General features: G+C 32.1%; 1 protein-coding gene across 14 annotated transcripts in view; it reads right to left on the bottom strand.

Annotated features, from left to right (window-relative positions):
• Window positions 1-21,366, bottom strand: part of BAZ2B (bromodomain adjacent to zinc finger domain 2B) — a 297,477-nt gene that overhangs the window by 176,659 nt on the left and 99,452 nt on the right. For 13 of the 14 annotated variants that reach the window (XM_031678464.2, XM_031678462.2, XM_031678451.2 and 10 more), the window contains exon 4: window positions 432-474. The exons of the other annotated variant lie outside the window; for it this stretch is intronic. The gene's annotated coding sequence lies outside the window, so the exon portion shown is untranslated. The remainder of the gene's footprint in view (window positions 1-431; window positions 475-21,366) is intronic. 14 annotated transcript variants of the gene reach the window in all.

The raw sequence follows: 21,366 nt of genomic DNA on the forward strand, positions 1-21,366 counted from the left end.
CCTAATAATTCTTTCAAGGCTGTTTTCACAGTCTTTCTTTAATATGTGATTACAGTCTCAAGTAATTATATTTTGGTAATTTTTTTCCTAATATGGAGTCACCTTAAATGTTTTGTGCCATATTTTAGTAAAATCAAAAACTAAATAAAGACAATGTTCTGATTATGATTCACACTGAAATATGTTAACATAATTAGGCATATATTTCAGTTATAAATTAAGGTAATTTTCATTTTAAATGTTTTAAAATAACTTAAAGAAGTATTTAAATAACTAACAAGAGTGTGAGATGTGATTCACTCAAATTAAATATTCAATTGGCTGTTGAACAGAAGAATAACAATTTAAAATTACAAACATTTTCTAATTTAATTCTCATTCTCAGAGAAAACAAAACATCCTTAAAAGCTTAATTATCATTTTGGTCTTACTGTGATCAATGTGGTCAATCTTGTGACATCACTATTGAGCAATCTGCAATAGGAAAACAGAAATAGCATTCAGCTGAATCATACTTGAGTAAGTCATTTCAGAAACTAAGAAGTTTGTTTAGAGTATTAGTCTTTCTTGATACTGTAAGCCATATTTAAATTAATATTGTCGGGAAAATTGTAATTGGCATGACACAAATAAGCATAAAACACATGGAGTTTATTTACAGGTTATTATTTATTATAACGTGGTAAATTATATTTTGTTTATAATCAGCAACACTCCAGGGTTAACATAACATACTAGTAAATAAACATAGGACATTTGGGTTAGTTTTACTTGTTTTCAAATATTTACTGAGAAGACAATCACAGTGTCTTAAATATATTACAAACAAAAGACAGCCAGGTATTGTTTATAGATACCTTTTCCTCTATGATTAGATTAGTAGCTCAGCTTATGGTTAGAACATGGATTTTCTTCTTACCAAACAGGAGAAATTGCCACATGCTAACCCTTATGAATGGTAACAAAACTATTAAAGATTGAAAATATCATTGGAAAGGAACTATACACCATAAACCCAAGGGAAGTTGTAAGTTAAACTATTTTCTAAACTATGTATGGCTTAGAAGTCTTATTCCTGTCAAATATAAGCTTTTAGAAATTTCTTAACAAGGTATGATTTAAGGTAAGCTTTAAAATGTTTACTGTTAAAAATTAATACAATGTTTACAATGTTTTAAGATTCATAATTAGATTTCATGGATTATTTCATCAGATCCTCAGAACAATTCCTTCACAGAAGTGGGAAAGAGTTATTTCTTATTATACATTCAGGGAAAAATAGATGTTGGAGAGGAGACACGACTTGTCCAAGCACACAGAACTGAGTTTTCCTTGGTTCCTTTTTTAATTCACGCCTCCCATCAATTCATCCTGCCAACCATTCCTCCTCATTCTGCCCTTAATTCAAAAACATTACTGTTTTTAACCTCACTAGTTCAAGATATTGCCCTCCCATACTACTATTATAATCTCTCCACTTCTATTCTAGACAACAAATACATCAGCTCACATCACTTCCTACTCAGAACTGTCCAATGGCTTTCCCATAACTTAGAAAAAAATCCACAATACCTACCATGGCCTTTCAGTCCCTCTGTCACCTGGTCTCCTGACCACATCTCCTGTCACTGTCTCTCTACTAAGTTCCAGTCATAATGACCTTTCTGGTATTCCATAAATATACCAAACTTGTCCCTCTTCTAATGGCCTTGACACTTGCTGTTCTCTCAGCCTGGAGCAACTGTTCCCCATATCTTTATAGGACTGGCTTTCTCTCTTCATTCGTGTCTGATAACAAGTGTCCCTTAACAGAAACGCTTTCCTTACCACCAGAGACTATTTTCAGACACCAGCTCCATGACAGAAGATCACTGGAGCACTAGTATAATAGCTGGAACCCAATAACTACTCAGGAGATAGCTGCTGAATGAATAAGTGAAAAATTACTTACTGATTTCCTACTGCACCTAGCACTATAGCCACTCAGAGGGACATATAAATAGAAATGCTTATGACTTCTATCTGTTTAAGGAAAATATGCCGTAACAACTCTGAATGCATTATAGAAAGTCACTGCAGAGACAGTATGGGAAGCTCAAAAAAAAAAAAAAAAAAAGCAAGGCAGTGGGTGGTGTGAGAGTGGGTGTGCTAAGTTACAGGTGTGGTACAATGACAATCTGGATAATGAAGATGAGGACTGCAAAGAGAATGGGAAACTCAAGAATCATCTTACATGGAGAAACAACAAACATGCTAAATTAAGGATTAGAGAAGGATAGCAGGGAATGAAAGATTACCAGGGACACAATGAAAGAAATCTGAGGCGGTACCATGGAGTGATTTTTATTTTGGAGAGTAAGTAAGCCCAGTGTTACAACCGGCTATTCAAACAGAGATGCTTCCCAACAACAGGTAAAATTTGGGATTTAGAATAGTCCAAGATTTAAAAATCAGTCATAGAAAAAAGTACGATTCAAGACAAGAGAGTGGATGAGTTCACCAAGGGAATGAATACACAGAAAGGACAGACTATTCAGCAGAATTTGGGGAGATACCTATACATAAGGCTCATGGGAAGCAAGAGAGGGACATTGCACAGTGCTCTGATATAAGCCCAAGGAATAGAGAAATGAAAAATACACCGATTAAAAGCAAAAGAGGAAAGATTTCTACGGAGGAGAATGTGTTAGTTTTAAATGATACATGGAGGGATCAGAGAAGATGACTGGAAACTTACTTTTTCTAAACTACCCATGCTCCCACCAGATTAAATCAGGTTAGAAGAAGGCTACATAGATGGAATACATTACTCCCTGTATCCAAAGACCTGCCTTCAAGGAACTCCGTCCCAGCATTATGCTCTCAACTTCAATCAATACAAATAAAAAAAAAAAAAAAATCTTGTGACGGTAAAGTGTCAATACAAAAAGTCTTGTGAAAGCAGCAATTATAATTTCTATAAAACTGTCCAATTTAAATAGGTATTCAATATTTAAAAAGTTACATTCAAACACTGTTCATAACTGAATAAAAAGATAAATGTTCCATTTTATTTTTTTTTGAGGGAAAAAAGCAAGATATTTAAGACCAAACCAATAGTTTAAAATGCATACTTTATTTACAGTCCTAAACCTTATAGTATAAAAACCTAGTAAAGGCATTCTTTCATCATGGTAGCAGTTTTTACACATAATTTCCTGGATATTTGCAAATGCATGAGGAAAAAAATACATGAAATTAAAATGACGCTAGAGGTTAAAGCCAGACAAATCTTAGGGCTTCTCATAAAAATCCGAAGTGGCTTTTACAAGGAAAAGATAATTCTTTAAAATCATCTTGAAACGAGGAATATATTCAAATTATACATATAAAAAGTAATATTACATTTTGTGTAAATGTAATTCAACTATGTATTTTTCCCCTACAAGACACCATTTTAGCAAATATGTACAGAGAAAATCTTAACTACACCTACCCTCAGAAAACATCTACCAATGTTAAAGTGTGGGAAAAGAATCTTAAGTCATGATATACAGTTATATGACTATGTTTCCAGTAATTAGAATGTAACTGTCTCTATTTTTCTTCTTCCTCTGTCCCCAAAGGGAAAAAGTCTTTCCTTATGTAATCAATTTCAGCATATTCAAGTCTTAAACCTTCACTTTACAACCCTACATAAGTTTTAATATATACAAAGCGAGTATAGCTTATTGAAAATATTCAAAGGAATAAATGAATAGCAAATCTATACTGACTGTTTCTCACCTCACCCAAATTGAACATGGAAATCTATGCTAATTAATCCTAAAATTCACTTGAAGTAAAAGTCACTAAAATATTTAATCATTCATTTATATATCAGTTTAATGTTTTCTCTGTGCTCTATGCTGTTTTAAGAGCATAATTTAAAAATTATTTTAAAAATTTACATGTGAAAAGTAATCTCACAAACCATATGTTACCTGTAGGCTGTTTTAATGTTGCAATCTTGTAGACATGCCTTTATCATTCCCTTCTTAGAAAATCACAACTATGCATATTTTGGCATATGTTTTTATGGTTTAATAAAAACGTTATAAAACTCTAAAACACGCTTCTAGCATCAACTAGCTATTTCAAATCCTTATTACTACTACTACTACTACTACTACTAGTACTACTACTACTACTACTGAGGGAAATTATTCAGTAGGAAAAAAATCACAAGCTTTGATAAGCAATACTTTTTTTGAAGAAGAATACTTGTAAATAATAGGAAACTATAAACCTGGAAAACCGGTGAAAATGTGACCTATTACTACTATCCCTACTAATGGGATACAGCATCAATATCTGTGGGATGTGGGTTCTACAGTTCACAGATAACAGTGAACTGACTGTAGGAAGCCACTTTATGTAAGGGGTCTGAGCATCCACAGGTTTTGGTATCCATGGCAGATCCTGGAATCAATCCTCCACTGATATCAAGGGACAACTCTATCAAGAGCTGTGCAATGAAACTATGCAATAAAGGAAATGTTCAGTATCTGCACTGTCCAATACTTAGCCCAGAGCCAAATGTGGCTATTGAGTACTTGTAATACGGTTAGTGTGACTAAGGAATTGACTTTAAAATATTAATTAATTTTAATTTAAATATCCACATGTAGCTATACAACACTAGACAGTGCAAGTAGGCATTTCTAAAACTATACCAGGATTAGAGTATAAATGATCCTCCAGAAATATCTGAAAATTTACTTTCTCTATTTTTTTTTTAGACATAGGAAAAAACCCTTCTACTGTGTTGGGTAGGCTATGTTCAATTTAGGAACACTGCTCCAAATCTTGAGGGGAATATTTTATCTTCAAACAACCTTCAAGTTTATGTTGGGGGGAAAAGAAGGTTCATTTTATTGCAGAATTCTAATGGTATCATAGTGTTTATAAAGGGGAATAGTCCTTGGTCTTGGAGAATTGAGTTTTAAATCTCTTTAAATTTAAATTTAAATCAGCTGGGTAGAAGTGGTTTACTTCATTTATTTGCACACTATTATGACTAAAACCTCAACAGAATTTAGAAAAAAAGAAATTTATTTTATTAACAATATTAATAGCCCTGATCCTTGGGAATATCTTTTGTTATCAATTATTTTCCCTTTCTCATTATATTTTAAAGAAAAAACACGAGCAAGCTTTAACAGCAAGACAGGAGTTTTAACTAAGAATGTAACATGGTATGTATGAAAGAAGCCTGCCATCTAGTCTAGAGTGGGCATACAAATAGAAGACCTTATAAAACATTAACAGAATTTTTGTTAAGCTGTTTTGTCAAGTAAGAAAAGCACTAATCAATTTAGATACTTTATCTATAAGCACCAAAGCTTTAAAGTGATAGAAATCATATCCTGACCTGTACAGTGACTATGTTGGTGCCAAGCTAACTGTTGTTTTCCTGATTTCATTGGGGGGAAGATATCAAAAGCAGAGAAAAGAAGGAAAATAGGCAGCTTGAACGGATAGTTTCAATTCCAAGCAGTATTTTCGGTGCATAATACTCACTGAATGCATTCTGTCCTCAGTTTCAACTGCAGGTCTAAGCAGGGTATGCAATAAAATATAAGATACACTTCTTCCCTTAATGTTCAGAAAGGCTGTTAAGGTAGTAGTTTCAATGACACTGCACATTAATTCATGCACATTAATCCAATCCCTCCATACCCCACATACCAAGGGATGACTGTAATTCAATACCTGCTGTTAGAAATAATCAGAAGTGTAAACCACTATCTACACTAGAGATACCCAGAAGGCTAAAAGGTGCTGCCTCTACAGCCTCCCAAGAAAGTCTAGAAATAAAGCAAATGACAGTTTCTAATTTTAAAACACCAAACTTTGTCATATCACAACTTAAAGTGAGTTTCCCCTTAAGAGAACTGCCTTAAGTAATAAAGAAAACCAAAAGCAAAAACAAAAAAAGCATGTACAACCTCTTTAAAATCTGAAAGAGATAATTTACCAGGATTCTAATTTTTTGTCACCCTCTCCAAACTACTACTCTCTTCTACTAAACAAACAGTACTTCAGGTAAAACCAAATATAAACAGATGGCATTTAAAAAAGCACTTCTTGCAAAATCTCTAATTCGAAAAAATACATACACACTAATGTTCATAGCAGTGCCATTGACAGTAGCCAAGACATGGAAGCAATCTAAATGTCCATCGACAGATGATTGGATAAAGAAGTTGTCACACACACACACACACACACACACACACACACACACACAGTGGAATACTAGTCAGCCATAGGAAAGAATTAAATGATGCCATCTGCAGCAAAATGGGTGGACGGAGAGATTATCATACTAAGTGAAGTAAGTCAGAGAAAGACAAGTACAATATGATACCACTTATATATGAAATCTAAAAAAAGATGCAAATGAATTTATTTACAAAAGAAACAGACTTGCAGACACAGAAAACAAACTTATAGGGAAAGTGGGAGAGGGATAAATTAGAAGTCTGGGATTAACATATACAACACTACTATATATAAAATAGATAACAAACAAGGGCCTACTGTATAACACAGGGAACTATATTCAATGCCTTGTAAGAACCTATAATGGAAAAGAATCTGAAAAAGAATAGATTTATATATGTATATAAATATCTATGTATAAATGAATCATTTTGCTGTATACCTAAAACACAACATTGTAAATCAACTGAACGTCAATAAAAAAGTAAAATTTTAAAAATTAAAAAATTAAATTAAAAAAATTTAAGTGATGTAAATGAACTTACTAATAAGACAGAAATAGACTCATGGACATAGAAAACAAACTTATGGTTACCAAGGGGATAGTGGGGGTGGGGAAGGAATTAGGAGCTTGGGATTATCAGATATGCACTATTATATATAAAATAGATAAATAACAAGGTCCTGCTATACAGCATAGAGAACTATATTCAATATCTTGTAATAACTTATAATGGAAAATATATATATGTATAACTAAGTCACTTTGCTGTACACTTGAAACTATCACAACATTGTAAATCAATTATACTTCAATAATATGAATAATATTTTTAAAAGCCCTTACTTTTTATTCATTTTTATTTGTATATATATTTTTATTGAAGTATAGTCAGTTTACACTGACTATAAGTTACTGTAAGATATTGAATATATATCTACTGTATAGATATTGTGCTATACAGTATGAACTTACTATTTATCTATTTTATATACATATATTAGTATCTGCAAATCTCGAGCTCCCAATTTATCTCTTCCCACGCCCTTACCCCCCAGTAACCATAAGTTTGTTTTCTATGTCTGTGAGTCTGTCTCTGTTTTGTAAATAAGTTTGTCTTTTTTTTTTTTGATTCCACATATGAGTGATACACGGTATTTTTCTTTGTCTTTCTGGCCTACTTCACTTAGAATGACAATCTCCAGCTCCATCCATGTTGCTGCAAATGCCATTATTTTATTCTTTTTATGGCTGAGTAGTATTCCATTGTATACATATACTACAACTTCTTTATCCAGTCATCTGTTGATGGACATTTAGGTTGTTTCCATGTCTTGGCTATTGTAAATAGTGTAAAAAGCACTTCTTGTATTGTCAATGATTTCACATTCCTTATAAAATAAAATTACATTTCCATAAATTACTAAACTGTGTCAATAATTTCATTATCCTTACTGCAAAAAGAGGTCATTCCCTCAAAATGTATCATATTCTTCATTTGCAATATTTGTCCTTACTATTCTGTGTGATTGAAACTTCTCTAGATAAGTTATAATTCCCATAGGTTAACTCACAAAATTTTTAGATAATTAACATAAGCCTTATTACATGAAGTTTAGCTACAGCTCAGATGGCAACTTCATAATTTTGCTGATAATAAAAACCATGCAAACAAAACACAACTGGCTATTTGACTTGGTGAATTTTTTAAAATTTAATTATATATAAAGCTGCATGTTTTTCTAACATTTACCACTAATTAGCACTTCTCAAAATCTTTATTCACTTGTTCATAGGTTTCTGCTTTAGAGCCATAAATGGCCAGCCAGTAGAGGAAGAAAGTGGTAGCACTGTCAACAGGTGTTGAAACATTCTTGAGGCTAATATACACAATATCCAAAAATGAACTAATCACTTGGTGAAGTAATACAATGAAGGGCTTCATTTAAGAAAAATTATATGCTGTTTTAGCTGTATTTTACTTCTCTAACTGTAAGTTTTTTAGGGAATTCAACTCAAACTGTAGCAATAGAAACGTGAAGCTTTTAGGAATTACTTAAAATAAAATACATTATCTTATGTATTTTAACTAAAATAAAATATATTATCTGAGTATAAATTATGGGGAAATTTTAGTTTTCATGTAAATTAGAGTCCATCTTAGTCCTGTCAACAAACACTAAATCAAAAGATAATCTGCCACTTACAAAACTGCCTTTAAAAAACCACCTCACTTGAACAAGAAAGTGATCAAGACAAACATAAGTTCATAGTTTTTATAAAGGTTTCATGTATCATAGCTGAAAAGACTTAAATGAAACTATTCTACTCCAGACTTTCAAAGATTGATATTCAGATTATGGCTATGAAGACTGGTGAAGCAATTAAACAATCTAACAATATACAATCAAAAAAATATTTAGTTAGATACAATAACTAACGTTGCCATGACTAGTAAATATTAGATTTCAGATAATATATATTTTATTCTTTTCTATTAAAAGAACTTTGCTATGAATACTTAGGGATATTAAGTAATCATTACTGCTATATTATTTTTCTGAGAACTATTAAATTATTTCATCATAAAAGAAATTTGGTCTCATTCTTTCAACAAGGGACCACATTGTCCTGGCCCACTTTCAGAATTTTGGGATACATGCATAAGGTATCTTAGGCAATCTCTTAGTACTTTAGTTTGCCATACCGTAATTATCTACTTCACAAGGATGTTGTGAAGCTTTAGTTAATTATGCTTATAAAATTTTTTGAGGTATATAGATGAAAGAGAGGTGTAAAGTTCAGACACAATTAATTGCTATGTACTTGATGGAAAAAATGCCTTTTAAGAGCATTTAATAATAGCAACATGGATGAGACGGAGAAGACTGGGGTAGGAATAAGTTTGGTGATGGTGGTAATGATAGTATTAAGAAATCAAGAATTTGGTTTTGGCAAATTACCTAAATGAAGAGTTTCAGAAAAAATGACATTGTCAACTGTGATAAATGCTGCTGGAAAAATGATTAAGCTAAGGACTGAGAAATGGTCATTAATAAATTTCACTGGTGCCCGTGACAAGAATGGCATCAGCAGAGTGGTATACACAAAAGTATTGAATAATGTAAATAAAGCAGAGAAAGTATAATGAGGACATTGAAGCAGCATATATACGGACAACTCTTTGAAGTTCTGCTACAAAAAACTGTAGAGAAATAGTACTATAGCTTGAGGAGGATGTGGGGTCTTGAAAGGTTTTCGTATTAAAATGGAGGAATACTAGAGCATGTTTATATGCTGATGAGACTGATCTAGAGAAGGAAAAAAATGATGACGGGGAAAATTACAAAAGCAAACCAATGATTACCAAGCACTTGATAAATGCATAGATCTATCTTTGCTGCTGGAAATACAAAAAGAGTAAATATAAGATGTGAACTAATTTAATAATTCTATGGAAACAATATTAAAAATCATAGGGGAAGATACCACTATAATTAAATCAAAGATCCTTTAGGAACAACATTATTTTGTAATAGAGGCTGCCATGCTAAAAATATGAAAGTAATGTTGACGTATTTTACAATGTGACAGCAATGTCCTTCTAAGCTATACACACGCAGCGTGAAAATAATGCCATACACAGCTTTTACTTGATTATGCACAGTGGGGCTTAAATAGGATCAACATTAGACAAAAACTAAAGCCATCAATTTTAAAAAACATCTCCACTATAGTTTCCCATTTCCCTCCTCTGTACTGACCCCTTTTCCACTTTGGGATTTCCAGCACCATTCTATTCTATAACTTATCAATCTATTCAAAACAGAAAACAATTCATATTATCAATCATTTACACAAAACTTTGTCATTTAAGTTCCATTCTCCCTGCTTATTAATTACTTTTCACCATGTTTCCTTGCCTCCTTAGTTAAAACGTATACTTATAAAGAATTTGAAAGTTTTAAAGACAACTACTAATTACATATTAGTGTATATTAATTTAGATAAGTTACTCAAACAGATTTGCATCTTAGGCTTTTTTCCCTCTAATTGTAACATCCTTTATTTCTGTATATTTTTATACCCTGTCCTGTTCTAAAATATGAGGTAATATACTAAAATGAGGTAATACACTTAAAAAGTACATAATATCTAAAATAAAAATAAAAACTTGAAAGTGAGAAATATAAGATCAGGACAAGAAGGTTAGTTTCAAAACTGCATGCCGTAAGGCCCTGTACCCATTGCTCTGGAGGACCAAATATGTGGCTTTGAGTTTCCTGATAATCAATGCAAAGAAGAAATGACTGCTGTACATAGCTGTTGTTTGTATTTTGTTTATATTATTCACAGTATTCATAAAGTGAAAAGAAATCATTTTCTTAAACAGAGCACTGCTCTGTTTGTTACTGTGACCTGAGGAAAGTCATTCTATTGAGTGATCAAAAATATTCCAGCAATAAACAAAATAATGAGTTTTGAAGGACTATTTCTTTAAACTTCCCTCAGACTGGCCATTGGCATCATACCTGAGAACATTTTAGCAGCTCAAACATTATGGTTCACATATGCTACACATAACTTTAATTCAAGGATAATGTATAACCTACCCAGAGCAGTATTCTACATGTTTCAGGTACTCCTTCCCCAAATGTTAAAAGTTTAGACTTCACAATGGATTTTAAAAACTGAGGTAAAATTTACATAAAATAAAGTTCACCATGTTAAAGTGTGCAATTCAGTGATTTTTTTGATGCAATTTTAAAAGGAATTTTTTTACTTTCCTTTTCTGATATTTCATTTTTATTGTAAGGAAATGCAATAGATTTCTGTATGTTAATCTTATATCCTGCTACCTTGCTGAATTTATCAATTCTAGTAGTTTTTGTGTGGAATCTTTAGGGTTTTCTACATATACTATCATGTAATCTGCATATAGTAACAAGTTTACCTCTTCCCTTCCAACTTGGATCCCTTTTATTTCTTTTTCTTACCTGATTGCTATGGCTAGGACTTCTAATACTATGTTAAATAGAAATGGTGACAGTGGACATCCTTGCCTTGTTCCAGATTTTAGCAGGAAGGCTTTCAACTTTTCACTGTTGAGTATTTTTTGGCTGTGGGCCATTTGTATATCTTCTTTAGAGAAATATTCAAATCCTTTGCCCAGTCTTTAATTGGGTTATTTATCATTTTCGTTGTGGAATCCACACTGTGAACACTGTTATGTTCATAATGAATTTTTAAAGATTGTCATCTGTTACCAGTTTTTAGATTGAGTGACAAAACATACAAGATTACAATTTGTGAAAAGGCAAAGGAAGATGGCAGATCATAATTACTTAGAGGCAAGAAAACATATCTCAATATTGTAAGAATCTACTGTATAATATTAATATCAACACTAAATCCTTGTACTGCCTGCGGATTCTCTTCCTCTTCACCATCAAATGTACTACCTAGTTAATGAACAGCTGATATCCATAAGGAGACATACTGTTTTAACATTCAACGAAAAATGGCCCTTGTCATATATTCAGAAAAAGGGTAGATACTAAAACAGCTTGTAGGATTTCAAAAGAAAGTAACAAAATAAATAAAAGTAAAAGCATATAATATTTGCATGCTGAGTTCTATGCAGCTTAAAAAAATTAAAAGCTCTCTTATTTGGAGCTTTAAAGGAAATACTAGCCTGATTTTTTTCCAAACACAGACAAGGATATGCCAGTGCCTGGGTTACTCTGGTCTGAACAGGTAACGTTTTTCTTTAAAGTCCTAGGAACAGAATGAATAACATTATTGATCATCAAACTGGTTAACCAGATTCAACCAGCTGGAATTCATGGTAAAAAGGATGGGGAAAAGAAGACTTCTGAGTTTAATGATTGTGATTCTTAAGAGCTAGAATCTGGAACAAAGATACTACTGAATTTGCTGGGAGAAGAGGGCAAAATCATGAAAAGTTGCTAAATTTTATCACTTGAATATCTAGGTTTTAGAAGATACAGTTTTAATTCACTACATCATAGTCAATACATTTTATTATGCTATTTACTCTTTTTTTCCTTATACTGGGGTTTCCATGACTTGTCCCCTAACATGACTTGGCATGTTCTCTGTTCCATCTAGTGATGCACAGGCAGAATTTACCAGGTAACAATTTATGTCATCATAACATCGTAACAAATATGTCTTAATTTATAATTTCAATATATATTGTTGTTATTATCAATGATATATAATCATTACATATTAAATACCACCCGGCTTTGTTCTCAAAATAATTTATAAAGATGATTTAAATGAAAAGTAGATTCTTATTCTCAAAACTGCTAGTGAATTAAACAAGCATAAAAGTTGGAATATTTCAAAGAGAATAGCTGCCTTCAGTTTCTCAAAAAAAATTGTGAAGTGAACTATTCAGGATGAAACAATGACTGGGGAGCAATCCAAAGAATAACCACATACTGCAAAATGTGTAGACTATGTTCTTCCTTTTCCTATTATGTACCTAAACAAAATGGGCAAAGAAGCTTCAATAAAAGTATACAAGGTTTAATGCTGAACTGCTACAGTTATGCACTTCATTAACAACTTTTCTAATATTAAGCAGAAATGGTATAAAAAGATGCCAATACAATATAATGCTTGCTTTTTAAAAAAAAAATTGAATTGTTTAGAATTTTTAAAAACAAAAGTATATAAGACACTCAAATTTTTCATGATAAAAATGAATTTTTAATTCAAAATTTAAATATGATTTCATTTTTCTATTTCATTTATTATCATAATATTTTAAATAAATATATATATAAATATATATTTTAACATTTTCAGCAACTAATTCCTCTGGGAGATAATTTTTTCTATTGTCTACCTTCATCCAAAGAAGCTAGTTCAATACAATAAGCCACAAAAACTGTTCCATGATAAAATAATGTCTTGTACAGTGATACACAGTAGGTTTTCAATACCCATCTGTTAAACTAAGTTGTGTATCTTATCTGTGCCTTATCTTCCTCTGAGGTGCAGTACCAGCTAAGTGGAGAATAAAAATTCTGATCATTGGTTTAAAATTTAAAATATTCTTACTTACAAATCAATTTCACATTAGAAAATGGACTATTTCATTCCAGCAAAGAAAAGACAAGAGATAAAACAGTAGAGTAATACTCTATTTGAAAAATCTCCCCTATATATCACCCTGAGGAGAGAGTGACACTACCTTAAGTGATCTTTTTCTATCATTTAGAACTCTAGGACATTTCTAACTTTTCTGTCTTCCTTCCTTTTGTCAGGCAAAAAGCAACTTCCTCCAGAAACCCTTTCCTAACCTCTGCCATCTGGCCTCCAACCCCAATTCCAACTCTCAGTACTCCTTGTAGCCTGGATAAGTGAGGTAATCTTAACATCTTATAAGATTCTGTGCATATGTCTATCACTGAATAACTTATCACATATTGTTAAGATTTTCTTTTTAATAGTTTGTTTCCTTTTACTAGACTCCAAGGTCCACACAAGCAATGCTTATGTCTAATATATAATAGATGCTTGTGGTATAATAACAAATAAATATTTAGTCTTAGTCCCTGGTTCCTGGCACAGAGCACCAAAAGCTCTGGAATTAAAACTTTCTGTCTTTGTATGCTACTGAGATGACTCATGGGGAAGGAGTAGGTAGACAGCTTCAGGATAGGGGCTGGTCACCAGAAAAACTAACTACTCAATTAGAGGATTAGAACTTTCAGCTCCACTCCAACCCCCATCTCTGGAGAGAAGATAGGGACTTGCGATTGAGTTCAGTCACTGATGGTCAATGATTTAATCAACCATGCCTAGATAATGAAATTTCCATAAAAGCACCTAAACGATAGAGTTCAGGGAGCTTTCAAGTTATTGAACAGGCTCACATCCCAGGAGTGGTGTGTACTGACTCAAGGGTTCTGAGACAGAGGCTCCTATGCTCAGGACCCTTCTGGATCGTACCCTATGTACCTCTTCATCTGGCTGTTCATTTGTATCCTTTATAATAAATGTAGTAATAAGTATAACACTTTCTTGAATTCTGTTGAGTTCTGAGGGAGTAGTCATGGGAACCCCTGATTAGTAGTTGGCCAGGTATAAGTGTGGGTAGACTGAGGACCTCATTTGCAGCTGGCATTGGAAGTGGGGGCAGCCTTGTGGAACAGAGACCTCAATCTGTGGAATCTACACTAACTGAATAGTTCGTGTACGAACTGAATTAAACTGTTAGAGATGGTGTTAGAGAATTGGAGAATTTCTTGTTTGTTTTTGGGAAAAAAATCGACAATAATAAATTTATTTTGGAGAAATGAATGACTGAAAAGTAAATAAAAAAGAAGTAAATCACACTTATCTTATTTATTAACATGTATAGCCATTCTTGCATGACTTTTTAGTTTGTTTTCCCTTTTTGCTATTCCTTTATATTCAATTTTTCTATATAGACAATGCTTCATTTTATCTTTGATAATTATTGTAATTATTTTAACATAAGCACTCTCTTTCAAAATGAGTATGACTTTCAAGTTTACCAAAACTTAAACCAAAGCATATTAGCAAAATCAAAATCAAAAATAAAAATCTGATTCTCCTTTATGAAAGAGAATATCACCTGTATCATATTATTTATCATAAAAAACTTGAGAATAAGGATTGTGTTTTAAAGAATTTTCTTTTCCAAGTATTAACAGAGTGCTCAGGACACAAAGGGTACTCATTAACTAGCTGGAAGAGAAAAAGAAATATTGTGAAAGAAAAAAAGTTAGACAAAACCCTGGAAATTGGAACAGAAGAGGGGAAAGATCTTACTAGAAAACTGGGAGGAAAAAAAAAGTATAGGATAGGAGAGGGAAATAAAGGGAATACTGAATTTGGCCAAAGAATATTTTAAGTGATCCTCAAGAAAGTAATGTTAGATAAAAAAAAAAAATCATGAAAGGTTGATCAGATCACACATAGATAAGACACGAAAGGGGAACCTGATCCAAGAAATCTGGTAATGAGAGACCCAGAGTTGCTAAAACAATCTCAAAGGAGAACAGTCAGAGTGCTCACACATTTTGCATTCAAAACTTACTACAAATCTGCAGCAATCAAAGCAATGTGATATTGGTGATACTGGCTTAATGGTATGTATTTAGATCAATGAAATGGAGTTGAGAATCAAGAAAGAAACTTTTACTTTTATGGTCAATTGATAACTGGTATCAGTGCCAAAACAACTCAGTGGGGAAAGAATGTCTTTTCAGCAAAAAGTGCTGGGATAACTGGATAACCACAATACAAAAGAATAAAGTTGGGCCCCTACCTCACACCATACATAAAAATTACCTCAGAATGGATCAATGACCCAAACATAAGAGCTACAATCAAAAAACTCTTAGGTGTAAATCTTATCTACGTAGGATTAGGCAATAATTTCTTATATATGAAATGAAAAGCAAAAGCAATCAGTCAAAAGCACAAGCAATCAAAGGAAAGATAAACTGAATTTTTTCTAAATGAAAAATTGTGTGTTTGAAAGCACACTATCAAGAAAGTGAAAAGACACTCAACATAATAAGAAAAAATATGTGCAAATTATATGCCTAAATAAGAAAATTGTATCCAAAATATATACTAAAAATTCTTAAAACTCAGTAATTAAAAACAGTACAATTTTAAAATGAAGAAAAGATTTGAATAGACATTTATTCAAAGAAGATATAAAAATTACCAATGACCACATGAAAAGATGCTTAATATAATTAGCCATCAGGGAAATGCAAATCAGAAACACAATGAGATACTACTTCACATCCACTAGAATGGCTAAAATGAACAAGGCAGAAAAAAAAAGCAAGTGTTGGTGAAGATGTAGAAAAACTGGAATCTTCAAACATTGCTGGTGGGATTGTGAAATGTTACAGCCACTTTGGAAAATATCTGGCAGTTCCTCAGTAAGTTAAACATAGAGTTATGTCACCCAGTAATTCCATTCTTAGGTATATACCCCAAAAAACTGAAAACATATGTCCACACAAAAATCTACATGTATGTAGATTTTATACATGAGTGTTCATAGCAGCATTATTCATAACTGTTCAATATTTTAAATTACTCAAAAGTCTACCACTGACAAATAGACAAAATATGGTATAGCCCTACAATGAAAGACTACTTGGGAATAAAGCGGAAGGAAGTAGTGATACATGCTACAACACAGATGAACCTAGAAAACATTATATTATATGAAGAAAGCCAGTCACAAAGAACACATATTGTAAGGTTCCATTTATATGTCCAGAATAGGGAAATCTATAGAGATAAAAAGTAAATTACTGGTTAACAGGACCTGGGGAGTGGGAAATAGGGAGTGACTTCTGGTTTATATGAGATTTCTTCATGGGATGATGAAAACATTCTAAAATTAAACAGTCGTGATGTGTACACAGCTCTATGAATATATGAAAAACCACTGAATTGTATGTGTAGTTAAAAGGATGAATTTTATGATATGTGAATAATATCTCAAAAAACCTATTTTTTTTAAGTTCAAGAGACATGTGGGAGATATTAAGAGGCCCCAACATATAACTAATAGGAGAGCCGTAGGAAAGAAATGCAGGAAATGATTAAAGAAGCAGTATTTGAAGAATTAATGACTGAGTGTTTGTTAGAATTGAGGAAAGAATAAGTTTCTCAGATAGAAAGCATACTTTGTGTTTCAAAAAAGATAAAAATACACCTACAACTAGACCCTTCAAGATGAAGTTGCAAAATATTAGTATAAACAGGAAATCATAAAAGATGTCAAAGAGAAAAAAGACAGATTATCTCATAAGGAATAAAGGCATACTATTCTTCAGGAACAACAGAAACCAAAATACAGCATAAAGTATAACTTCAAAGTGAAAAATTTTACATAAAATACAGTCATCTGTTCCTTAATGACTAGTTTGTTTATTTTTTCCTTATTTTAGGGGAGAGTAATTATAGTTGTTAATACTGTTTCTTTCTTGATTATTCATTTACTCAGGTCTTTAAAAATCCTGAGATAATTTTGCTACTTTGTTTTTCTAGGACATTATACATATTATATAAGATTTCAGATTTATTAAGATAAAGTTCTTCATTTTATTTGTTACTTTTTAGGTGCACGGAATTCTAGGATTTTTATGTCTTGATAATTCTTGATGAAAGCAACCCATTATCATTAATTTGTCAGCCCTGATAATAGTCCTTGCTTTAATATATACTTTGCTTGAAATTAATATAATCAATCCAATTTTCTTTTAATAAGTATTTATAAAATATATATTTTATACCACTTTACTTTTAATCTACCTACATCTTTATATTTCAAATGAGTTTCTGTTCAACAGCCTACAGTTACACTTTTACCCAGTCTACAATGTCTTCCTCTTAATTAGAGTATTTAGATCCAATTAATGGATATGGCTGAATTTAAATCCACCCTCCTGCTAGTTGTTTTCCATTATCCCTATACGGTTTTTGTTCCTTTTCTCTCTTTCTGTCTTTTTTTTTTGGATTAAGTATTTACTATTTATTATGAAAATGAGGAAAGACAGACAAAGAGAAAAAGACTCGTTTAATGCAGCTAGTTTAATTTTGAAAGCAAAACCAAACCAATTTCAGTTGCAAAATTCTAAATAAACTAGCAAATCAAACCCAGCAAAATATTAAAATACTATTAACAAATCATGATTAAGTGGGTTTCATTCAGAGAATACAATGATGGGTCTATTTTTGAAAAGCTATTAAATATAGTCACAATATTAACAAATTAAAAAGAGAAAATTGTAGTTCTTCTCAAAATGCAAAAAAAAAATAGGCTTCAATAAAATTTAACTCTAACTTGTAATTAAAAACTCTTATCCAACTTAGTGGAACAGTAGAAAAGTTCTTTAGGAATACAACATACTGACAGTCACAAATAAGAATTAAAATAAAGCAGCATTTCCACTAAGGTAAAAAGAAAAAGCTAAATGCTTGTTGTTACCACTCCTATTTAATATTATCCTGTAGTTCCAACTCAGTGAAATAAGTTAAATGTATAGGATTTCTGGCCAGCAGCCAAGCGGAAGTCCCAGGCAACAACCAGCAACTGCCTAAAGACACCAGCAAAGGTATCTCCAGATAATTCCAGCCCACAGCTGTCAAGTCACCCTCCAGCCCCCCAAGTCTTCCAGTCACTCCATCTGAGGCATGTGGAGCAGAGACAAGGCAACCTTGGTATACCCTGTCTGAATTCCTAATACACAGAAACCATGAAATACAATAAAATAATTGTTGTTTAAAGCCACTAAGTTTTGGGTTCTCATTGAAACAATGAAACAACAGGAAAACATCTTTTTTTAAAGCATAATCATAAAATAAAAAACTAACATTGAAAATTAACACTTTTTAAGCTTCTATACAAAAAAGACACTTTAACCAAAGTGAAGACAAGGCACTGAATGAGAAAGGACATCTCTAATGCATTTAGGATATATTCACTAGGATAAGAAACAGACAAACAACCTAATTTTGAAAAAAATGGGCCAAGAATATGAACTGGCAATTCACAAAAGAAGAAACTTAGATAATCAGTAAACACACGAAAGCTGTACAACCAGAAAATCAGAGAATTTAAAACAACAATCAGCCAGCACTTAATAATCAATCAGACTGGTAAAAAAAATATACATATATAATAATTAAGTATGATAGTGTCAAATTCATTCAGGATCAAAAGAAATGGAAATACATTTTGTCATGGCAACTTCCCCTGCATGATGATGTACAGGAAAGCTAGGGATCTACTGCCAGGACAGACCCTGTCCCCTGGTATGTGGACAATGGGAGCTTAGAGGTCACTTAGAACAGTGATGGAGACATCCTAACGGATTGGCGGGTGTGGTCCATTGGCAGCCATGAGGTCAGAGCTGTCCCAAATCATTACACAGACCTGTGGCTTGTGGAATGTTAACTGTACAATCATCAGAGAAGATCAATTCATCAACAGCTAATCACTCCAAAGTGAAAATTCAGTTCTACATATATACCCTTCAGAACTTCCACAGCTATGCATAAGAAGTACAGGAATGTTCCTTGTAACATTTATAGCGAAAAACTATAAACACTTTACCTATTATTAGGAGAACAGATAAATTAATTGTATTATATTCATAAAATGAAATACTGTTCAGCAATTAATGATGAATAACTTACAGTACATGAATAAAAATGGATAAATCCAAAAAGAAAGACTGAAAAAAGGAGTTTGGAAAATGATACATACAGTATAATGCTTTATAAGGTTTTACAACATGTCAAACAATGCTGTGTATCATATACATGTGTGGTACAAAAATTTACAAATTCTTTCGTAAGAGTGATCAACATAAATCACCTTACTGTGGAAAGAAGGAAGAGAGAGAATGGGGTTGGGTTTCCCATTATATGAGGTTTCAAATGTATCTGTTTTTTTTATTCAAAATAATAAATTGAAGCACATGTGGCAAAGGTTAACTTTTATTAAAGCAAGGTAGTAGGTATACTACATGCATTTCTATTGTATAATTTTATAGTCTGTAGGTTTGCAATGTTTTAAAATTTTTTAAGTTTTAAAAAATATTGCAAGAGACTGTGGAGGGGTTGAGGGCTTGAGACAAGTGAAAAAGATTTGGAGTCTTTTTTTTTTTTTGATCTGGAGTCTTAATTGTGGAGAATGTACTAAATTCAGTTTATTGGAAATAAGTTATACAATTGCCAGTGAAAATACAGTAACTGGACAGCATGGAAGCAATGTATGGAAAAATTCAAAACAGGGTTGTTAAGATAGCTGTTCCCTAAATCCATTTAATAATGTCTATTTACAAAACATTCTACTTGAATTTCTCTGCCCTAAAAAATAGACAATTGTATACTAATCAAAGATAAATCTCTGAAATCATAATATAAGTTTATATAAATATATTTTGTTTCTATTAGCAACTTTTAAGTTACCTCTACTTTATAAGACGTATCTTCTCAAGGATACAGTAAGCAAAATGCTGTGGGTTCTGAAAGCCAGTATTTGAGTGGAAAATGCTTTGATTTTATTAACAAACTGACACAATTTAAAGGAGATCTATGAAAACCCTCTTGGGTCTTCCAAATTTTAAACCTCAAAATTATTGTATAGCTTCAGGCTATATTGAAAATGGCTATAATTCATTAAAAGACAAAAATTCATTATGAATGGCGCTACACTTAACAGAACAAAAAACCTACACTTCATCTCTATGATCTCGGGAGTCGAATCTTAACAGTAATTACCTGATCTGCAAGTGTGTATTTGTTCATTTTTCTCTACTCTTTGAGGGCAGGGAATGTGTTTTGTGCATCTTTGTTTCCCCAATGTCTAATCCATAATAGATGTTCAATAAATATTCATTTGTTGAATAAATGAAATGCATCTGGCCCCCTCCACAGACAAAAGTCTCAAAATCTCTGCAACAGACTATACAGCCAAAGCAATCATCATGGGACAGACCCACTGGCTCTTTCAGCTTAGGATTCAGGAATTTACTTGGAGAGGTTACCCATCCTCAGGTGCTGTACTCTTAATGCTATTCCCTACTGCCTCAGGCGGTAAGCAAATGATTTGGATCTACAATTCCTTTGAAAGTAGAGGAAAAATGGCTCTTTAAAATATGACTTCCAAAAAAAGTTATATATATATGGGAATTTCATACTTCATGAACTAATTTTGCTTCAAAAAGCCAAGATTCATTGCTAATATAGGTAATGAGATAATGAAGACTGAGAGGTCACTGAATTTCAAAAAGAGAATGTAACTCATGATGCACAAAGGAACTATTTCAGTAAAGTAGTATGAGTAGAAGACAAATTAACCTTTATAAATATTATTATAATAATAATATAGTTTAGATTTCTTATATTTAGAGACTATGTGGCTGATTCTACTAAATGCTAATACAATACAGAAGCAATCTTAATAGAAAATTTCTACATATCTATTTAATATAGGTCAAGCTAAAAGAGATGTTATCAACTATTTGAGGTTAGTATATTTCATATACATTTTTATCAGACAGGAAACATTA

This window comes from Vicugna pacos, chromosome 5 (assembly GCF_048564905.1).
Source record: "Vicugna pacos chromosome 5, VicPac4, whole genome shotgun sequence".
In the NCBI taxonomy this organism is placed as follows: domain Eukaryota; kingdom Metazoa; phylum Chordata; class Mammalia; order Artiodactyla; family Camelidae; genus Vicugna; species Vicugna pacos.